Source organism: Protopterus annectens, chromosome 9.part0 (assembly GCF_019279795.1).
Source record: "Protopterus annectens isolate FY-2018-M chromosome 9.part0, PAN1.0, whole genome shotgun sequence".
Classification (NCBI taxonomy): domain Eukaryota; kingdom Metazoa; phylum Chordata; order Ceratodontiformes; family Protopteridae; genus Protopterus; species Protopterus annectens.
In genome coordinates, this window is record NC_056743.1 from 949,750,441 (window position 1) to 949,772,286 (window position 21,846).

Here is a 21,846-nt window from a genome sequence, read left to right on the forward strand (position 1 = left end):
ATATATATATATATGTATATATATATATATATATATATATACACATATATATATATATATATATATATATATATATATATACACATATATATATATATATATATATATATATATATATATATATATATCTATATAGATCTCTGTCAGATGATCGAGTTTTCAGAAACTCAAAATTCATATGGTCAAGACCATATGATCGAGTTTCCAAACAGTTGAACAGCAAAAAAACCCCCGCAAAAATCTACCTTTTTTATGTTTTCACAGGGGGCAAGCCCCCCTGCAAATTACCCTCCACCCTCCAACAAATTCAGTATACTAAGAAATTGGAAACGCATGACTTCATATCTTCACTTAATCAATGAAACTGGAGACCGCTGTCATTTCTACCCCTGGATAGCACTGTAGACTACGTCAATAGCACTTTCCGTAACATTCTAAATCACCTCACTCCTATCAGAACTGTTAACTAAATTCAACTATGCCCTCTGGATGAACAGAGATTCCCAACTACTTCTAAAACAAAGAGATAAAGCTTGGTACTCATGACATCAAAATAAAACTCAAAGTAATAGACAGGCATACCAGGAACTAATGGACAATGCCAAAAAAACAAATTATGACAGACAAAAGGAAGTACTATATAGGTATCCAATGCAAACACAAAAATAACACACATAAATTCTGGCCTGCCATTAATAAAATCCTACAACCAAGAAAGACCAGTACTCCACCCCCTAACATTGACAACAACACCAATATCTCAACCCAATTCAATGAATACTTCACCAAATCCATCCTGGACCTCACCAATAATAATTCTCCCATGTCATATTCAACCTGCTTATGTTTAACCAGCTTACAATAGCCCACCAAATTCTATATTATGCCAACAGAGTTCCTGCACTACAAGCCCTGCTTAATATCTGTTTTAACAAACATCTACTAAGATCCACCAACAAAGCACTGGTGGACATAGCAAAAGCAGCAATAATTCTGGGGATGCCTTGTATTCCACTTCTGTTGAAAAAGCATGGAATTAATTTCCTGTGGACATTAGGACCACAGACAACAAAAATAACTTCAAAAAACTCCTCCAGTACCATTTAAATAGATGTTGGATATGTAATTGTTCTGACCCTAGGTAGCCTCACTTAAGGATCCTGCCATATTTGTATCTGTTATGAAAGTTCACAACAACTTCTTTCTATGCTCATACTTAAACAATGTGTGTTTACAGCATTAGCAACTGATGAACGTAACCATAAGACAGAACAAATATATCCCTGCAACTGTATAGTTTTTTGTAACATAGTGTGTTCCTTATAGTATACTTGTAGCTTACTATCATTTGTATTGTATTCACTGTACACATCCTTCTGGAGCGTTTCTCCCCGGGCTTCTGCTGAAAATGGGATTCATGCACAGTCAGACTCTCCCGGTAAACAAATGTGAAATAAATAAATAAAATAAAAATAAATTGTATATACCGCCTCTGAGATCACACTACAGCGAGGAAAACAGTTAATTTCCTGATCCACACTGTACCGCGACCTCCATTCAAAAGCTTCAAGTTTTCAAAAACTTGATCATACGGTCTTATGAATTTCAAGTTTCTGAAAACTCAGACAGTTGATAGGGATCCATATATATATATATATATATATATATATATATATAGAGAGAGAGAGAGAGAGAGATTATATTATATATACAGGGATCTATATTAGCATCTCGAATGGACTAAATAGAGAAAGCTATTTAGTCGATCCGAAACTGTCGAAATGGCAAAATAATGAAGACACAGAACATCAAATTTTTTCCTAGGGAAAAAATTTGGTGGGCCGTCTTTGGGACTTTGCCATTTCCTCCATTATGGTGTGATCTCGGAGTTGGTATATTTAAGTAGGGGAGCCCCTCACTTATCTTTGTGTTTAAGCTTTTTTTTTTTTTTTTTTTTTTGTGGAGCAGCAAATTTTTTCCCTGGGAAAAATTTGCTGTTCCATATATTTGATATTTTGTGGTTTAGACATTATCGGTACGATGAAATAACATTCGCTATTTTCATTGTATGATAAGGTAATATAGATGCTATATACAGAGAGGGAGAGATAGGATCTCATGCATTATGCAATGAAAACAACAGTTCATTACTTACAAGGGAGTGGGACAGGAGTCACATATACCTCTCAATGTCTAAAGGGAAGATATCAGGACTGGAGTAAAAAATAATGCTGAAACTAAAACATGGCGGGACTAGAATCATTCCTCATACATGCCTAGAAAGTCGGTAAGATAACAGGTTTTACAGCTGCCACAGCATGCATTTACTGAAGAATATGAAGTGTGAACCATGAATTACCAGAACAGGCTAAAAGGAGACAATGATGTTCTGACAACATAACCAAGTATGGGGCATGTGGCATGTGAATATGTATTTTGCTGTGTATTTGTGTGTGCAAATGTGACTGGGACAGGGTGCCTCTGCCTCCTCAATGTGGCCATCAGCACTGTTAATTTGTGGTAGAGACATGCAAATTAGCACATAATGAGGTCTTTCCTCACCACAGCTACTGTGGCCCTTCACACAATGCAGTTGCATTTTAATCAAACCTTAGGTGTGTTATTTTTGTGGGAGGTTATAGCCATCATAGATTGTATATGCAGTGTGTCCAGATGCATTGTTACATTCAAGCAAAGTGAAATTTGGCCTGTGTTATTTCTCATAATTTAAATATAGGTTTGGCATTGTTTTTTTTATGTGAATTAACATACATTAGGTTGTACGAGCTTTTATTACAGCTTTTAGTTAGTAATGTAAATATGGAAAGGCTAGAGGAATTTTAGTTTCTTTGCTGACATACCAAGGTTGCTAATAACATTTTAGTGACATATCATAAGCGTATATAAAGTTCTGATGATGTACCAAGACTGGAAATAAAAATATTTGCACAGTGTACCAGGCACATGTATTTTATTATAAGCTTTTTATGAGGTATATTCTTTTTCGATTGCATATAATCACATATAACACACACATGAGTATACATAAACACAGACAAATACACACACACACACACACACACACACACACACACACACACACACACACACACACACACACACACACCACAAATATCTCACTTACCTTCTGAATGGATGGGTGAGGACACACACATACCTCACTCATCTCACTACTGATGGACACACACAAACATACACCTCTCATCTCACCTACTAACTGAATGGCTCGCCCATCTCTCTCATAGAAGTTCGGCAATTCTCCAGGATCGCAAGCTTGGTTTTCTTTGTTTAATATCTGGAGTATTGTACCTACATTTTTGCATATTTCAGCATTTGGAAATTATTTTCATGATGAGTCATGACCATTAATACCCATAAGGCTGCAAATTGCTGCGGGAAGGAATTTACACAGCTGAGTGATTCTCAGATTGCTCAGTTTCATAGCCTAGCATGGACAGTCATAGTAATGAGAACAGCCAAGATGCCATAGTCCTCCATTATAATAAATAGAAGACACCACGTAGAGTGCCAGGAAGTTTAATGGAGAATTAGTGGTGTGGTGGTGTGAGTGGTTTGAGGAGATTCTGTATGTGTGTGTGTGTGTGTGTGTGTGTGTGTGTGTGTGTGTGTGTGTGTGTGTGTGTGTGTGTGTGTGTGTGTGTTTGTGTGTGTAGGTATATCTATATGTGTTTGAGTTTGTGAGTGTATCGGATGATGCCTTTGCAAATGTGATGCATTTGCAGCCAATGGTAATTACTGCTGAAAAGTATGGTTAACCACTGGCTGTAATTACAGCTGCTTCTGAGAAATTCAAATTAGGTGATAATGAAGTTTTCCTTATTGTAACTAATCTTGTCCCTGAATCAGATAATCTGTGATCACATAAACTGCTTTTGGGCATTGGAGTTTACATGAGTGCATGGATTCTGTTTTAATGGCAGCCTAAGTTTCTAAGAGTAGGGCTTTGGTAATTTGTATACTTTAGAATGTGTCATGGGTATTGTTTTACCCTAGTTCTGATATAACTGCTAATCACATTTGTAGCATCAGCCCCCTTTTATGTATTTCAGGAGTGTAATATGGTACATCTTAAGTGCAGTTAGTGTTACAGCTGATATCTTAGTATTCTTTAGTTTAGATAGAATTAGTGTTAGAATGGATCTGTCCTGCTAATAACAGCATCAATCATTTAGCTAGTTGTGGTCATGTTTGCTTTGGTAGTTTTGTCTTTAGTTCTTTTACTCTAACACTTTTCATGATAAGATGAATGAATTTGATTTTTAGATTAATTTAAGTAGACAGTGTGGGGGAATTCATAAATGTTGCCATGAGGTGTACATGAAGTGCACACCTTGCAGTAACCTTTTGCATGCGCAGACAGACTTAACACAGTGCCTTAGCACAAAACAAGAAACACTGCATCAGACTTTCTTCATGTCTGTGTTAAATGCTAATGAGACAGTCAGGGGAAAGGTGTATTTTAGGTAGCCATGTGTCTAACCCCCACTTCCCATGCAGCAGCTTTTGGGAATGCATTTCCTCACCAAGCAATTCATGGAATCACCCAGCCATTATCAAACCTGATATTTGCACCTCTTGGTATTGTGTTCATCCATTGTGGAGCAGTGTGTGCATAGATGAATGGAAGGGGCTGAATGTGTGAGTGTGCATCTGCCTGGGATATAGCAATAGGGAAGTTAGGGGGTATGTTAAACAGGGATGTGTGTGCGGGGGCTAAGCTGGATTGACTGTCATACGTATACACACCCATAGACTCACAACTGCAGTCTGAAAATTAGGGGAAGCACTATTAACTCTTTGAACAGTTATTGTGCATGGTGGAGCACTTGTGACCGGGTGTTACCCTTTGAAATGGGATTGGGTTGTGGGAGGAATCGCTGTACACTACGGAAGCAGTCTCTAAACTTGTGCCTGAGCAGCACTTAAACAGAAAAAATATCAGGGTGGGGGAAGCACTAGAGACCAGGGATAAGTCTTAAGTTTTATATATATGTATGTATAGATATATATATATATATATATATATATATATATATAAATAATATATATACAGAACATCAAATTTTTTCCTAGGGAAAAAATTTGGTGGGCCGTCTTTGGGACTTTGCCATTTCCTCCATTATGGTGTGATCTCGGAGTTGGTATATTTAAGTAGGGGAGCCCCTCACTTATCTTTGTGTTTAAGCTTTTTTTTTTTTTTTTTTTTTTTGTGGAGCAGCAAATTTTTTCCCTGGGAAAAATTTGCTGTTCCATATATTTGATATTTTGTGGTTTAGACATTATCGGTACGATGAAATAACATTCGCTATTTTCATTGTATGATAAGGTAATATAGATGCTATATACAGAGAGGGAGAGATAGGATCTCATGCATTATGCAATGAAAACAACAGTTCATTACTTACAAGGGAGTGGGACAGGAGTCACATATACCTCTCAATGTCTAAAGGGAAGATATCAGGACTGGAGTAAAAATAATGCTGAAACTAAAACATGGCGGGACTAGAATCATTCCTCATACATGCCTAGAAAGTCGGTAAGATAACAGGTTTTACAGCTGCCACAGCATGCATTTACTGAAGAATATGAAGTGTGAACCATGAATTACCAGAACAGGCTAAAAGGAGACAATGATGTTCTGACAACATAACCAAGTATGGGGCATGTGGCATGTGAATATGTATTTTGCTGTGTATTTGTGTGTGCAAATGTGACTGGGACAGGGTGCCTCTGCCTCCTCATTGTGGCCATCAGCACTGTTAATTTGTGGTAGAGACATGCAAATTAGCACATAATGAGGTCTTTCCTCACCACAGCTACTGTGGCCCTTCACACAATGCAGTTGCATTTTAATCAAACCTTAGGTGTGTGATTTTTGTGGGAGGTTATAGCCATCATAGATTGTATATGCAGTGTGTCCAGATGCATTGTTACATTCAAGCAAAGTGAAATTTGGCCTGTGTTATTTCTCATAATTTAAATATAGGTTTGGCATTGTTTTTTTTATGTGAATTAACATACATTAGGTTGTACGAGCTTTTATTACAGCTTTTAGTTAGTAATGTAAATATGGAAAGGCTAGAGGAATTTTAGTTTCTTTGCTGACATACCAAGGTTGCTAATAACATTTTAGTGACATATCATAAGCGTATATAAAGTTCTGATGATGTACCAAGACTGGAAATAAAAATATTTGCACAGTGTACCAGGCACATGTATTTTATTATAAGCTTTTTATGAGGTATATTCTTTTTCGATTGCATATAATCACATATAACACACACATGAGTATACATAAACACAGACAAATACACACACACACACACACACACACACACACACACACACACACACACACACACACACACACACACACACACACACATGCACACACACACAAACACATACAAATCACATGTACTTGATGTGATGATGTAAAAAGAAAACACATCTAAAGTTTACAAAAAATATCAAATAGATCAATTACAAACCTTTACAAAATATGCCAGCTATATAAACTAAAACTTCAATGGTTTTCATAATATAGGTGATAATAACCAACTCTGGAAACTGAAATTCTACCTACTTCATTTGAGAAATACCATTAGCCACTGTACAGCTAAGTTGCCATTTCTCCTACCATATCTACAGTCCAGGAAATTATAGTTCAATTATCCTAGCTAGCCTGATCTGGAAGGCCATGGAATGGATTAGCATGGAACTCATTAACAGGGACATTGGCAAACTCCAAACACTTGACCTTACACAGTTTGGCTTTGTCAAGGGGAGGTCATGTCTGTTAAATCTGGTTGACTTCTTTGAGACAGTCACCAAGGCCATGGACGAGGGGAAGATGGTGCACATAGCCTACCTTGACCTGGCCAAAGCCTTTGACACTATTCCCTACTCGGCATAGTAGATAAGCTCTCTCAACTAGGCATCAATCCATATGTTACCAGATGGGTAGGAAACTGGCTCACTGATAGAACCTACCTAATCAAAACAGGGAAGCCACCTCAAGCAGTCGACCCATAACAAGCAGCATACTCCAGGGATCGGTCTTGGGGCCTATGTTATTTGGGATATATGTCTCTGAGGTGCAGGCCAAAATCAGTGGTCTATGGCTGACCAATTTGCAGATGACTGCAAGCTGGGTGCAGTCATCAATTCCCTAAGTGATATCAACGTCCTCCAAGAGGGTCTCACCCAAACAAATGACTGGTGCCAGAAACATGGCCTTAAGCTGAATTGCCAAAAAATGCATCATAATCCCCTGTGGGGAGAGTGACATCCCCACATATTATCACATTAATAACAATGTCCAAACTACACAGTCAGTAGTGAGGGATTTGGGCACCCAGATTGATAGCAACCTGACTTTTGACTACCATGTTGCTTCCATTGTATGGAAAGCTTTCTACATGGCCCACCTCATAAGTAAGGGTATCTCATCCATGGACAAAGAGGTCATAACACCCCTGTATTCTTCCTTTATAAGGCCAATTATTGAGTACAATGCCCCTTTGGCATGTACCTCGCAAAGCACATGCAGCAGCTGGAAAGGCCACAGAGGTTCCTCACCAGGAGAATCCAGGGCCTCAAACAGCTACCCTACACAGATAGGCTAAAAGTCCTATCCCTCTACTTAGTTTCATACAGACTACACACGGGTGAACTATGTTTGGCATATAAAGCAATCTCAGATCCTGCTTTGATGTGACTGCTGCATATTCGCAAGTCAAGCTCCACTTGAGCAACCCATACACGTGACATCAATCTGGTCTGTGATATCAGTAGGACTTGTTGACAGGACAGATTTGTGTCCCATAGACTCCCCGATCTGTGGAACATACTACCTCTCCAAGTCAAGTAGAATATCTCATTATCCCTTTTTAAGCACAACCCGGATAACTGGATGGGGAACAGAAAATACACCCCTGGGATTCCACCTGTGTCCATGCTGGACAGGGGCTTTGGGTGCTGACTTGTCTAAATATGGGCTAAACTCTTGGCTAAGCTTATAAGGGCCTCAGGGCCAATAGCCTAGTAAGCTCATATGAGCCTATGATCCTATGATGCAAATACCGTAACTTTCAGTCATTCATCCCATTTTACAAATTTATTTTGTAAACAATGTCTGATATGTACGTCAAGCTCTTCCCTCTCATTCGCTCTTCCTAACTTTCTCCTGTCTTTTTAGTGCTAACCATGGTGTATCCATATTTAATTCCCTTCCTGGTCTTTTATGATATACACTATGTTTTTCTTCTATAAAATTGCTTCAAGGTACATCAATTTATTATCCAAATTCACCACCTCATGAATAACTCTAGCTTGATAATGGGGGTCTTTCATACATCGAATACGGATTGCAGTGAACAGTTTATAATTGAACGGAAAAGAGTGAAATGTTGAAGTACCAAAAACTCTTAAAATTGTAAAATAATTTATTGAATGTCCATAGTTGGACAACATTGCAAACGTAATCAACCAAGGTGATGGGGCATTTTGATAAATTTAACTTATCTACAAAATGTGATAGACATTGTACCTAGATTTTCCTTTCGTAATTGGTCTAACTTAAAACAGTGCCTGTGTTATAAAGATGCTTGAGCTATTTCTAATAATAATACTTTCAGTAAAATTGGCACATTCCCATGCCATAATTGCTGTTGCTGTAGCTTTATTAACAAAGATTCTACCTTCCATCACCCTTTACCACATAAGAAGTATATATTTAAATGTACTGCAACATGTAACTCTGTGAACGTTATTTATTTAGTAACCTGTGGTATGTGTAGATGTTTCTGTGTAGGGAAATCTACAAGGAAACTAAAGAACAGAATAAAAGAGCATAGATTTGAGATTAGGAGAAATGTCTCCACTAAATCTTTAACTAAACACACCAATGATATTGGTGCAAAGCACACTTTTTCATTTAATAATGATGTAATAGATATGATTGCTAAGAATTTAAGAAGGGGAGATTTGAACAATAAGCTATAAATAAAGGAATATGAATGAATCCTCCAGCTAAAGACAAACTGCACCCCCAGCATCAAACAGACTATTACATTAAAATCAATTCTTAAGTGCAGTCATGCTTAAAATAAATGTTATGTTTTTTTATTTTTTAATTCTTTAATGAATATTATTGGCTGTGTAATTCACAATTTGTTATTTAAGAGATGCTGGATTGTGAACTTGTATAGCACTGAGGAAAGGTTGGTTACCTGAAAGTTTTGTTGTTTGCACATATTAAAGGAAAGGGATACTGCTGCTTGGAGGAATCAAAAGTTAATTTCTGTGGTTAATAATAATGGTAAGGGTTAGCTGTACTCCTTGGATGGCATCAGTATTCCCTTAAATCAAGACCAGCAGCCATATTTCCAATACTATTGGTTCCTAACTGAATGAGGCAACTGCTTGTATACCCAATGATCAACCTGCCTCCACCCACTCAACACCATCTGTTCACTCGTTGGTTATGACTGAACCCATTGATGAGACCTTAGATTTTCAACATGGCCCTTAAACGGTTCATTTGAAACCACTGGAGGACGTTACTGTTAAGAATTGAGACCAGTCAAGAGGATGCACAACACAAAGAAAAAGGGGAAGAAGCCAGAGTGGACCACGGACACTGAGCAATATCCAGGAACAGGTACTGTGAATAAGCATTGTGTTTTCAATTTGTCCAATATGGTATTGACCTCAGCTGATATATCCCTGCTTAATAATAGCTTAAAATCTGTTCCTGCAGCAGTAGATAATTTAACAAGTGCCCTTACTGACTTAAAGCTGTTTGTGTGTAACTTGGATTTAAATTTAGTTTTTAGAGATTCTATGGATACACATGATAGTGTATGTAAATGAACTAGTATGTTTATACCTTTTAGTCACCCTGCTGTCAGAGCATTCCATGATGTTTGTGATCTACAGCTATACAGACTTTATAGTGAAAGAAATTTTAAAAGGTTTTATAATGTGACTCAGGATGACAGTGAATCTTTAAGAAGATTGCAACAAAACAGTGACATTGTAATAAAGGAGGCTGACAAGGTTGGGGGCATTGTTTTAATGAACAAAACTGATTATTTAAATTAAATGTATATGATTTTATCTGACACATGCATTTTTTAAGAAATATCAAGTGCTGATGTGAATAAATGTATCAGTTCCACTAATGAGGCAATATTTGATTTACAAGTGATGAATGATATTGATACTGACAAATGTAATTTTTTTACTGTGCCTTGTCCTGTGATCCCGATTCTCTATGGGTTACCTAAGATTCACAAGCCTCTTGAAACCTCCCCAATGAGACCTATAGTCTCCGGGCGGGGGTGTTCCACTAAACCAATATCTATATATTTGCAAAGTTTATTGAGCAAATACTTTCAATTTGTTAAAAGTTTTACTAAAGATACTGCTGATTTTCAAAGTCAACAGCATGAGTGGTTTAAACAGCAAAAACATCAGGACACTTCCAAATGGCTGTCCTAGACAGTAAGTCCATCTTTACAACAATTCCAAATAGTTATGGTGTGACATCTATTAGGGAATTGTTATGTAAATATGATCAATTTACAAGTAGGTAGATTGAAACTCTTTGTGAGTTAATAGAAATTGTCTTAGATGACATTTTTATTTTTGATGATAAAATCTACCACCATGTTCCGGGTGTTGAGATTAGTACCCCCATCACAAACACATATGCTAATTTGGTATTGGACAAATGGAAGAATCAATTTGTTTATAATGCTTCATTGCATTTCTCAACTAAGGTTAGTTTTTTAAATGATTTGTTGATGATATTTTTTTCATATGGGAGGGAAAGAGCAATGAATTAGTTCAGTTCATTGAATACTTAAATACAAGTACTGATTTTTTTAAATTTTTCTTTGACAACATCCCCCAGTAGTATTAATTTTCTGGATGGTATGCTAATATATGATGGAAAAATTTACATACATCTGTTTATAAGAAAACTGTACAAAGAAACTGGTATTTACATAAGGATAGTGTCGCTTGTCCAGTCAGGATAAAACAGACAAACAGTTGTGGGTTTGGTACAAGCAGTTTTATTACATACAAACACATCAGGACTGAGGCATAGTAACTTAAGCTTAAATAAACTTATAACCAGACTGACTACGACACTCATACATGTTAACAGTCTGGCTGTTCTCTCAAAATGGCACTGCTGCCTGCACGTGCTCACTATTTATATGCAGGTGTCTATATCTGAAAATCCTTCTTAAAGTTACACACACACGGTCTGCTCTACATCAGCCCTCTTTTTGAAATAGATCATATGTAAATGACAGTATTCAATGACATGCAATTATACAGAAGTTATCTTTTGACATGCAATTATACAAAACTAATTCTTTGACATGCAATCATACAAAATTAGATACATATAAAACAATCATGTCCAGGTTGCTGTGTATTTTACACTAGGTCTAGAAATACGACCTGATCATGTAGCATAAAAATCAGTATTGGATCTAGCAGATAACTTCCAAGATAGCTGCTAGCTAATGTGCACATACTTCACACAGCTCCTATACCAAATATTAATCTAACACAATCAAGAGACCAGCATCACTCAAGGAATCAAGTAACTAGTTGTTTATATAAAAACATATATCACTAAACCAAGAAGCAATTTTAAAAGGCTACTTACTTCTACCTCTGTGGAGACTGCTGTTCAATTTATCCAGCACATGTGCCCAGGCCTTAAAGGTTGGCTAGAAGTCTAACTGTATAAGAAGAGAGATAATTCTGTGCTTAAAATATGGAACAAATGGATTCAAGCACCACAAAAACAAGGTTATCACAAATAACAACTTCAGAAAAGGAAATATGTGCCAAAAGACAGAAAACTGCAAAGCAGCAGTCTGACTCATTGAAGCAAACACATTAACCTAAGCAAGAGCAACTTTTCATTGTGGATGAACCTAAGGCGGCCTTATTACCACTTCAAGAAGAGATCCAGACCTTCTCTACAAAGCTAACATCCTTTTTAAACAACCTGGATCAAATCCTAACTAGGCTTGATAAAAATGAAGCAAACATACTTAGTAATGAAACGAAAATAGAGGAAATCCAAAACGCTGCAAGTCTCACAGAAAAATCAAAGAAATCAACCAAACATTCATTGATCTAGAAGCCAGATCATGTCGGAATTATGTCTTAATTAGAGGCATCCCAGAGAAATATGATCAAGCATCATTGCATTCTATTGCTAAAGAAATATTTGAACTATTTCTTGAAAATAAAGAACTGGTCCAGCAAGTCTCTATAGAAAGAATTCACAGAGCGTTTCATAAGTCACAAATTCTGGACACCCCTAGACAAGTATAGGTCAGAATCTTGAATGCCTCACATGCTAATTCTATCATCCAGGCAGCGAAAATAAAAAAATCCATAATCTGGAAGGGCTTTAAAATAACCATAGCTCAGGATCTGCCTCTGCACATCAAGCAATTAAGACAAACCCTTGACCCCTACTGCACCTACCTTGTGAGCCACAAAATAACATTTCAAATGAAGTATCCAGCCACACTCTTATTTCAGCATAAAGAAAAATCCTATTCAATATCTAACATTGATGATGCAAAATTGGATTTTTTAAAAGCCTTCAATGAGATCCCACACTAAATAAGTCAGAAGCAGCTCTACAATGACACATAGTAGTAGCAATTGTGGTTTCTATCATTTAATAGCTTAAATCTAGCCTCCAATCACTGAAAAGGGTAACAAATAACTTTTACTACCTGAAATGTCTTGCTGAGCTACGCTTTCTGTTGTGGGATTCCATTCATGGGCCCAAACCAACAGTCACACATTGTAATCTAAACTCTGAACCTTGCAGAAGTATCGGCTCAGAAATCAGGTGGTATGTGAGGTCATAATATTTTACCATGATTTACCAAGTAAAGCTCAGAGGTTTGATTGGATCCAGCATGCAATTAATTAACCTGCTTCTCCCTGCAACAAAACAAGATCAAGTACTTCAAAGGAAGCCCTCAACCTTGGACAAGTAACTGAAACATGATATCAGGTACTAATTGATTAATCCTGATCCCGCTTCTCCATAAACAAAATAGTTAGGGGGTTTTTGCTCCCTTCTTCTTAAACCAAACCTTTCCTGTTACTTATCGGACCATTTACTTCTCTTGTTTATGTGGATGCCAAGAGATTCTCATTACTTTTGGTGAGGACTCATTAATATGTTGCTACTGATGCATGGCTGTTCTATTATATTTAATAGTTAGTGAAGCTGACTTTTCTGGATCCAAGTTCTGCGTCTGGCTTGGTGTTGCTTAAGGCATCATTTGGGATATCATAAAAAATAGTGGTTGATTTATATTGTGATATTTTTTGCAAATGCTAAAATAGGAAGAGATACTTTCAAATGTTAATTGATGCATCCCAGACATGGTTTTCTAGTCTCTTATTGGATGTCCACTGTGCATGGCAGATCCTAACTGGTGGTGCATCAATCAAAGTTAATCCATAACATGTATTCTGTTGTGTGCAGTAAACAAACCTATTCCATGTTTTTATGCATATCTAAAAATGTTTCTTGAGATGCAAATTTCCCTCCTCTTCACTTTGGGTCCACTCTGTTGTTTGTAGGCAGTGGTTTACTCACCAGAGACTGAACTTGGAAGGGAAGTGGAGTAAAAAAAAGTGGGGGATTATATAAGATTGTCTTATTAATGTAAACTGTTGCTATCCATTTTAAGAGGATGCTTCCAAATTTGTCTATAGCAAATAACATTTCTTACAACAACACGCTATTTTACTGAAGTATTAAATCTCTGTTTTGGGTGGCCACGGTGGTGCAGTGGTTAGCATTGCCACCTCACAGCAAGAGGTTCTCCGGTTTGATCCTCGGCTGGGGTGCCTTCTGTGCGGAGTCTGCATGTCCTCCCTGTGGTTGTGTGGGTTTCCTCCGGGTGCTCCGGTTTCCTCCCACATCCCAAAGACATGCTGTAGGTGGATTGGGCACACTAAATTGGCCCTAGGTGTGAGTGTGTGCATGTGTGTGCCTACTGTGGAAGGTTGGGCATCAGGCTGGCAACTTGACACTGTAAAACTCCACTGCCAATCATGAGCGGACAGTGATCAAATGTAATTTATTTCAGGAATTAATGGCTTCTCTAAAGCTCAAAGATACTCTTATCTTTTTACAACCAATCCACTTAAAACCTAATATAAAAATAAATAATGCCATGATCAATCTAAATCAATATCCTTTAATCAAAAAGTGTACAGTCTGGGACTTCTATCGCCTAATTAATCTCTCAATGGATAACATCAGAAACTCCTTAAAAGTTAACAAAAAATACACCAAAATAATCAGACAAATAATGAACTTAATCATCTCAATCACTTCAAAAATTAAAATTTTAGATCATGATATAATCCTATCTCAGCAAATTCATAAGATGCTCCTTCTTAAAACTAAAATGCTATCTGATACCTATAAATTAATAATGAAAATGATGCATCAGAATTCCCTTTTATTCTCAAAATTCTGGAAAAAAATGAATAATAGCATATCCCAAAAGCAGCAATTATCACCAACTGATTTTACCCTAAAACTGACACCTTTCAAAAAATGATATATGCCCAAATCATGATTAATAATAATGCTTACTGTACCCTATCATACTTAACAAACTTGACCCTATGTGTTCCCCGTGCTGTGCCTTTTGTTCAAATATTGTAGCTGAAACCCTACATATCTTTTGGAGTTCTAAAAATGTTTACAAAATCTGGTGTTTGTTAAGAGCTAAGCTAGAAAAAAGAGTATACTAAGACTACACTCTCACGGGATACGGTAATACTGCATGTATTTCTGGAAAATATCATCTCCATAAACAAACATCTAATAGTAGCACTAAGTACCCTTATGAAATTATATATTGCTAAAAACTGGCTTGATAGTTCTAAGACCTCATGGGAAGGCTTTAAATGCCTGGCCTCGAAATACATGCTAGCAAGCAAATATATCACTAAAAGTAAAAAAAAACTAAATACTTCCAAAACTTTTGGAAAATTTTAGTAGATATGTTACAATAAGAAATGATTATAAAATGCCAATTAGGAATGTCCTAGTTTATGTTAGAAAGGATCGCTATAATCTTTGTCTACTCAAGCTTACTGTTTCTGATAGATACTGTAATGACTCTTGGTTGGAAGGATCTTTACTATGGAGTCACCACTCTGTAAATAGTGTATATAGTTACATATATGTATCTGTACATACTTGTTTTAAATAGTCAATGTTAGCCAGCCAAAGGGACACCTTTAATATCTCTCTGTAAATAATGTAATGTTTGTTTTCTGTTTCATAGATATGGACAGCTTAAACCTTATATCGCTCCCTCTGTGGCTCCAAAAATCTGTATACTATCAATTGCTTCTGTTTTTGATCAATGTTTAAGCAATGTCATCATACTTGTACAGTGAACTGTGCTGTAACTATAACCTAAAAACTAATAACAATTTAAATTTGAAAAAAAAAAAATTGGATATGGCAACATGGACTGTCTTCAAGGAATATTCAACTTTGAGGACATCTGGGACATCATCAGGAATGGGAATGCATACTGAGACATGTTCTTCAGTATGAGCACTGTCAGGGTTGCTCTGACATCTAGAGTCTGTATCACAGGCACAGTGCTGTGATATCGTTTCAGAGACCAGAAGAAGATGTTTGTGGTTTCTTCTATATTCTATACCCTCAAATTCCACTAAGTAAGATCTTGGCTCAGTATATATATGCCTCTCACTTCACCAATTCGATCAAAGCCTTTTGCTGTTTGCATCCTCACTGTCTCTCCTTCTTTTAATGGACAAACAAATCTGCTCATTTTATCATAGCTGGACTTCTGAAAGGAACACTTTTTAAAGACTTGGCCTTTGATTGCTCTGGTGTTTTTAGCATTAGGCACCAACAAACTAGAACTGATATGCAAGGTTGTTCTGGTTTGCCTAGACAGAAGTCAATGAGCAGGCGAGCCTAGTAGGTTGTCACGGGGTATATTTCTGAGATTAAGTAAATTCAAGAAGATATCAGTATTGTCACACTTTGACCACTCTAGTAATTGCTTTGCACTCTGCACTGCACGTTCAGCAAGGCTATTTGACTGTGGGTATTCCAGACTACTATTAACATGGATAAAGTCCCACTCTTTTGGAAATGTCTGAAACAATTGACTGGTAAATTGAGAACCATTGTCAGAAATAACTTTGTGCGGACTACCATGGACTGATAAATGCAATTTCATCTTAGCAATAACAGCACTGGACATTAAGTTAGGTAGCAAATTGATTTCAAAGTAGTTTGAATAAGAGTCTACCAACACTAAGTAATGCTGATTGTTCCACTCAAATATATCATTGGCTACTGCTGACCAAGGTAGTTCAGGAATCTAGTTTAGCTGAAATGGCTCTTTTTGTAACTGTGGTTTAGTACTACTGCATACTGAAGAAGATGAAAGCACTTAATCAATATCTTTCAAAAGAGAAGACCAAAATAGTAGTCCTCTCACCCTTCTTTTGGTAGCTTCAGAACCTGGGTGGCCACGGTGCAAAATCTGAATGTACTCATGTTGTAAGAAAATAGGAACAATAACTTTTGGACCTTTGAGAATGATAACATCTTTCATCAGCATCTCATCTCTGTATGGAAAATAATATTGTACTGCTGGCAGTACACAGGATAGCTTTGATGGCCATCCTACATTCATGAAGTGGTTGAGCTTTTGCAAAATTGAATCAGTCTTTGTATGTTCTCATAGCTCATCAAGTCTTGTGGTAGGAAAATTATGCACTTCTGTGACATTAAAGTTAAAATTCTCTGCATCAAGCTATTCTGTGGTATTTCTGGGCAATCTGGATAAGGTTCCAGTCAGATAAAGACGTTTGCCTTTTGTGTAGACCATTTTGAAATTATACTTTTGTAATCTGAGCATCATTCTTTGTAGTCTTGCTGGAGTGGTATGTATAGGCTTCCTTAAAATAGTGACTAGAGGCTGATGATCAGTTTCGAGTTAGATAGTTTGGCCATAAATATAATCAGGGAATTTCGAACATGTGAACACAATTGCCAAACGTTTTCTCTCAGTCTGAGCATACTGCATCTCAGCCTGGGTAAGAGTTCTAGATGCACAGGCAACAGGTCTTCCCTCTTGAAGAATAACTGCACCAAGACTGAACTTTGAAGCATCACACCAAAGAACTACAGGATTATGGACATCATAGGATCTCAGTGTAGGTGCATTGGCAATTTGCTGTTTGAGGTTAATAAATGCTCTCTGGTGTTGTTCTTACCATGGCCAGGCAACATTTTTGCATGTCAGCTCACTTAAAGGTGCTGATAATTCACTAAAGTCAGGGATACATTTGTCTAAATAGTTAACCATATCAAGGAAATGCTGTAGAGATTGGACATTGTCTGAAGCTGGCATCTCAGGAATAGCTGCTTGTTTGAAAGGGTCTGTCATAAGCCTGTACTGATAAATAAATGACCTACATAAGTGACTTCTGGTAGTCTAAATTTGCACTTCAGAGATTTAAGCTTCAAGTTTACTTCAAGCACTGTGTCCAGAACTTTCCTAAGGTTTCTATCATGCTCTGCTTCACCATTGCCTCCAACCAGTAAATCATCAACTGTTATAGCACACGGAAAGCCCAAAATAATTTGCTCCATTGCATGCTGAAAGACTTCACTGGCAGAATTTATTCCAAAACTCATCCTGAGGAATCTGTATCTACCAAATAGTGTGCTGAATGTAGTCAGTAATGATGATTTGCGATGAAACATTACTTGTCAAAATGAACTCTTTGCATCTAAGACAGGAAAAACAGTGGCATTTGGCATGAGGGTGGCAAACACTTCGACTGTATGTATAGGACAGACATCTCTTTAATGCTTTGTTCAAGTCTCTTGGGTCAATGCATGATCTGATTTCATCTTAAATTTTCTTATGAGCAGCTACCATGGAAAACACCCACTCAATTGGTTCTGTGACTGGACAAATCACACCTTGCTGCACCATCTTGTCTAACTGGAACTTGACTTTGTCCTGCATAGCTATTGAAACTCTTCTTACTGGTCTGACCACTGTACTGATCTCTGGGTCTACTTTCATGGAGTACACAACTGGAAGTTTGCCTAGCTTGCTGTTGAAAACATCTGCATACTCTGAGAAAATAGCATCACTGAAGCTGGAAATGGGACATGTGCTTACATGATGGACGTCTTTGGTAAAAGAAAGCAGTTTCATTCTTAAACTGTCTCTAAGACCTAATAATGACTGCACAGGTCTTCTGACTACATGAAATTGCAAGCTGTAACTGTTCCCAGCAGAATAGCATGAAAGCAGTACTGAGCTATTATTTTGAATCTCTTCACCTCCATAAGCAACAAGCTTCGCACAATTAGCCAAATTAAGTTGTCCACCAGCTATCACTCTAGCAAATGTAGGGTTACCACCTGTCCCACTTTGCGAGGGACAGTCTCTTTTTGGGCAGTTGTGTCCTGACAAAAAATTTAAAAAATGGCAAATGTCCTGAGATTTTAGGACAAATTTATTTCCTATATTTTATGTAATAGTTGCATAAAACAGTTATTATGTATCTAAAATACCTAAATGTTATAAGAAACAGAATAAGCAACTAAAATGCTACAAGAATAAGCTTTTATTTAGGCAAAAAAGTTAAGTTCTATCCTTTGTATTGACCGTGGGTATGTGTCGGCCTGTAAAATCTGATGTTTGTCCCGAAAATGTCCCACTTTGGCCATTTGAAAAGGTGGCAACCCTAAGCAAATGTTTCTACTGACAGTACATGACACTTTGAACCAGTGTCTTCTTTGAACTCCATGGGTGTACCATTGATCAGGACAATACAAAATACTTTGTTTTTTTCCAATAAATCAACTGCATTAACCTTTTTACTGACCACTGATACACCATATACATAGAAAGTAGGGTTGCAGCTTTCTACATGATCAACTTGCTTTTTTGAGTGACCTTTCTTAATAACTGAATGAGGTTTGCTTGATTTACAAAAGTTTTGAAAGTGGTTCCATTTTTTACACTTGTGGCATTGCTGACCAAATGCTAAGCACTTCTCTCTTTTAAACTCATGACTGGCACCACAATTACAACAGTTGACAATAAGACTTTACTTGGGTTTTACTTTTGCTGACTCACCCTTATACTGCACTGAGCATGTCTGTTTTGTTAAGCTAGTCTTAGAAATTGCTAGAAAGTTATGAGATCTCCCATAGGGGCTGGAGCTACCATGTACTTAGGCCTGCTTCTGCCTGCTACATGTTGCATGCTGTCTATGCCAGCTCTAGAGACTGCTGAAACTAAGCTCTTATTTCTTGCAAGCATACTTGTGTGCCTTTCTGTGAGCTCATGGATCTGACAAATCTCTATGGCTTTGCTCAATGTTTAATCACTGTCATGAAGCAAAATCTTTCACACTGCAGCACTATTAACACCACACACAAGCCTGCCCTTTATTAACTAATCATTCAAATCACCTAATCTGCACATTTTAGCCTTATTTCTCATGTCAGTAATATATGCTGCAACTGTTTTACCTGGCTTTTGGTCTCTTGTAAAAAATAGATGCCTCTCCAATGTAACATCTCTCTGGAAGTTACTCATGACTCTAAACTTATGTTTCAAGCACTTAGGGTCCTCTCTTGATTCAGCCAGTACAACAATATGGTGGTTTTCCCTTTCTCCTGCATATATTGCTGGTGCATACACAAATGAATGCTCTCTTTCAATAGCCTCTGACCCAGCTAAGTTAAACAAAATGAATGCCCTTGTATGTCCATCTTTTTCATAAAAAGCTGTTTGTATGAAAATATTGTATTCATGCTAAAATACTCTCCATTTCTCTGCAATATTATGATCAAACACAAATGTACTGGTTCTTTGAAATGTCTCTGCCATATCAACACACTGTAGTGAAGGTGCTTGGAATTATGTATGAACATACACACATAAATATATGCCAGAACTTGTAATTATGCCCAATAGCACAACAGACTCTTTGAAAAATCACTGTACTTTATGAAATGACTCCTTATCAATATAAGAAATATTCTGAAATGACTGTAGTTTGTGAACAAACTGTATACAGCAGAAGAAGCTCAGAGTAAGAAACACTTCAAAATGAATGAACTTTGCAAATAAACTGTATACAACACAAGACCCTTTCAAAATGGCTGTACTTTACGAAATAACTCCATAGAGTGTAAGAAACACTTTGAAATGACAGCACTCTGTGAAAAAATGTACACAGCACAAGAAACATTCTCAAAATGGCTGTACTTTGACTGCACTTTACAAAAATAACTAAACTTTGCACATAGCAAACTCTGAAATAATTGCACTGTAATAAAGGATACACTCTGCAAACACTTTGCACATTCTGAGGTACTTCAAACAACTCTAGTTATGCTTTGAATTGCTTCAGTCAATGTGAAATAGTAGTTTATGTCAAAAACACTGTCTTTTGCTAAGAAACATGCAGTTGCCTTGCCCTTTAAGCTTATTTACCCTTTCATTGTACTCGTTATGCCCATTTAACCTCTTATCATGCTCATTGTACTTTTCTTGTGCTCGTTTTACTTAAACATGCTCGTTATGTTAACTGGAGGTAATTCTGAGCCCCACATAAATATTTCTGACAGTTTTATCAAATATTGTGGTTTTGAACACTTCATTTAATTAATAATGCATTTTGTGCTACACGTTTGATTAATAATGCATTTTGTGCCTTATGAATGCTCTGTTTCATTTTCTTTACAAAATAAATCATCTGTGCAAGTTTTGGTTACGTGAAGTTTGTTTCTGGCCATTTTTGATCATTTGAGCACTGTATCACCCAACCTGCTCAATATACCTTCACCGTCAACTCTGCACCTCGTGGCTTGAAGAAGTTACACTCTCAGTCCTGGTTCTGACACTATGTCGCCCATCTGGTCAGGATGAAACAGACGCACAGTTGTGGGTTCGTCTCAAGCAGCTTTATTACAAACAAACACATCGGGACTGATGCTTAGTAACTTAAACTGAAATAAACTTATAAACAGACTAACTACTACACTCATACATGTTAACACTCTTTCACATATTGTGCTATGCTACCATTTATAGCAGAAGTAGTGACACAATAAGAAAGATTATAACTGATAACGGGGGAATTTGACAACTTTACCTGAACTACAAAAGGTGATAGATGTTGTACCTGGATTCTCCTCTCATAATTGCTCTAATTTAAAACAGCTCCTGTGTTATAAAGATGTTCAGGCTATTTCTAATGTTAATACTTTTAGTAAAATTGGCACATTCCCATGCCATAATTGCTGTTGCTGTAGTTTTATTAACAAAATTTCTACCTTCATTTACCCCTTAACACAAGAAATATATATTTAAATGTACTGCAACATGTAACTCTGTCAACATTATTTATTTAGTAACCTGTGGTGTGCGTACAAGTTTCTATGTAGGGAAATCTACAAGGAAACTAAAAGACAGGGTAATAGAGCATAGATCTGAGATTAGGAGAAATGTCTCCAGTAATTCTTTAGCTAAACATATTAATGATATTGGTGCAAATCATTATTTTTCTTTTATGGTAATAGATATAGTCGTTAAGAATTTAAGATGGGGAGATTTAAACAAAAAGCTAGAAATAAAGAAATATGAATATATTCTCCAGCTACAGGCTATCTGTCCCCCCAGGCAT

General features: G+C 36.9%; 1 protein-coding gene across 1 annotated transcript in view; it reads left to right on the forward strand.

Annotated features, from left to right (window-relative positions):
- The window catches only part of LOC122810916 (oxysterol-binding protein 2-like), a 421,889-nt gene that overhangs the window by 41,231 nt on the left and 358,812 nt on the right, over positions 1-21,846 (forward strand). The gene's annotated exons all lie outside the window — the stretch shown is intronic.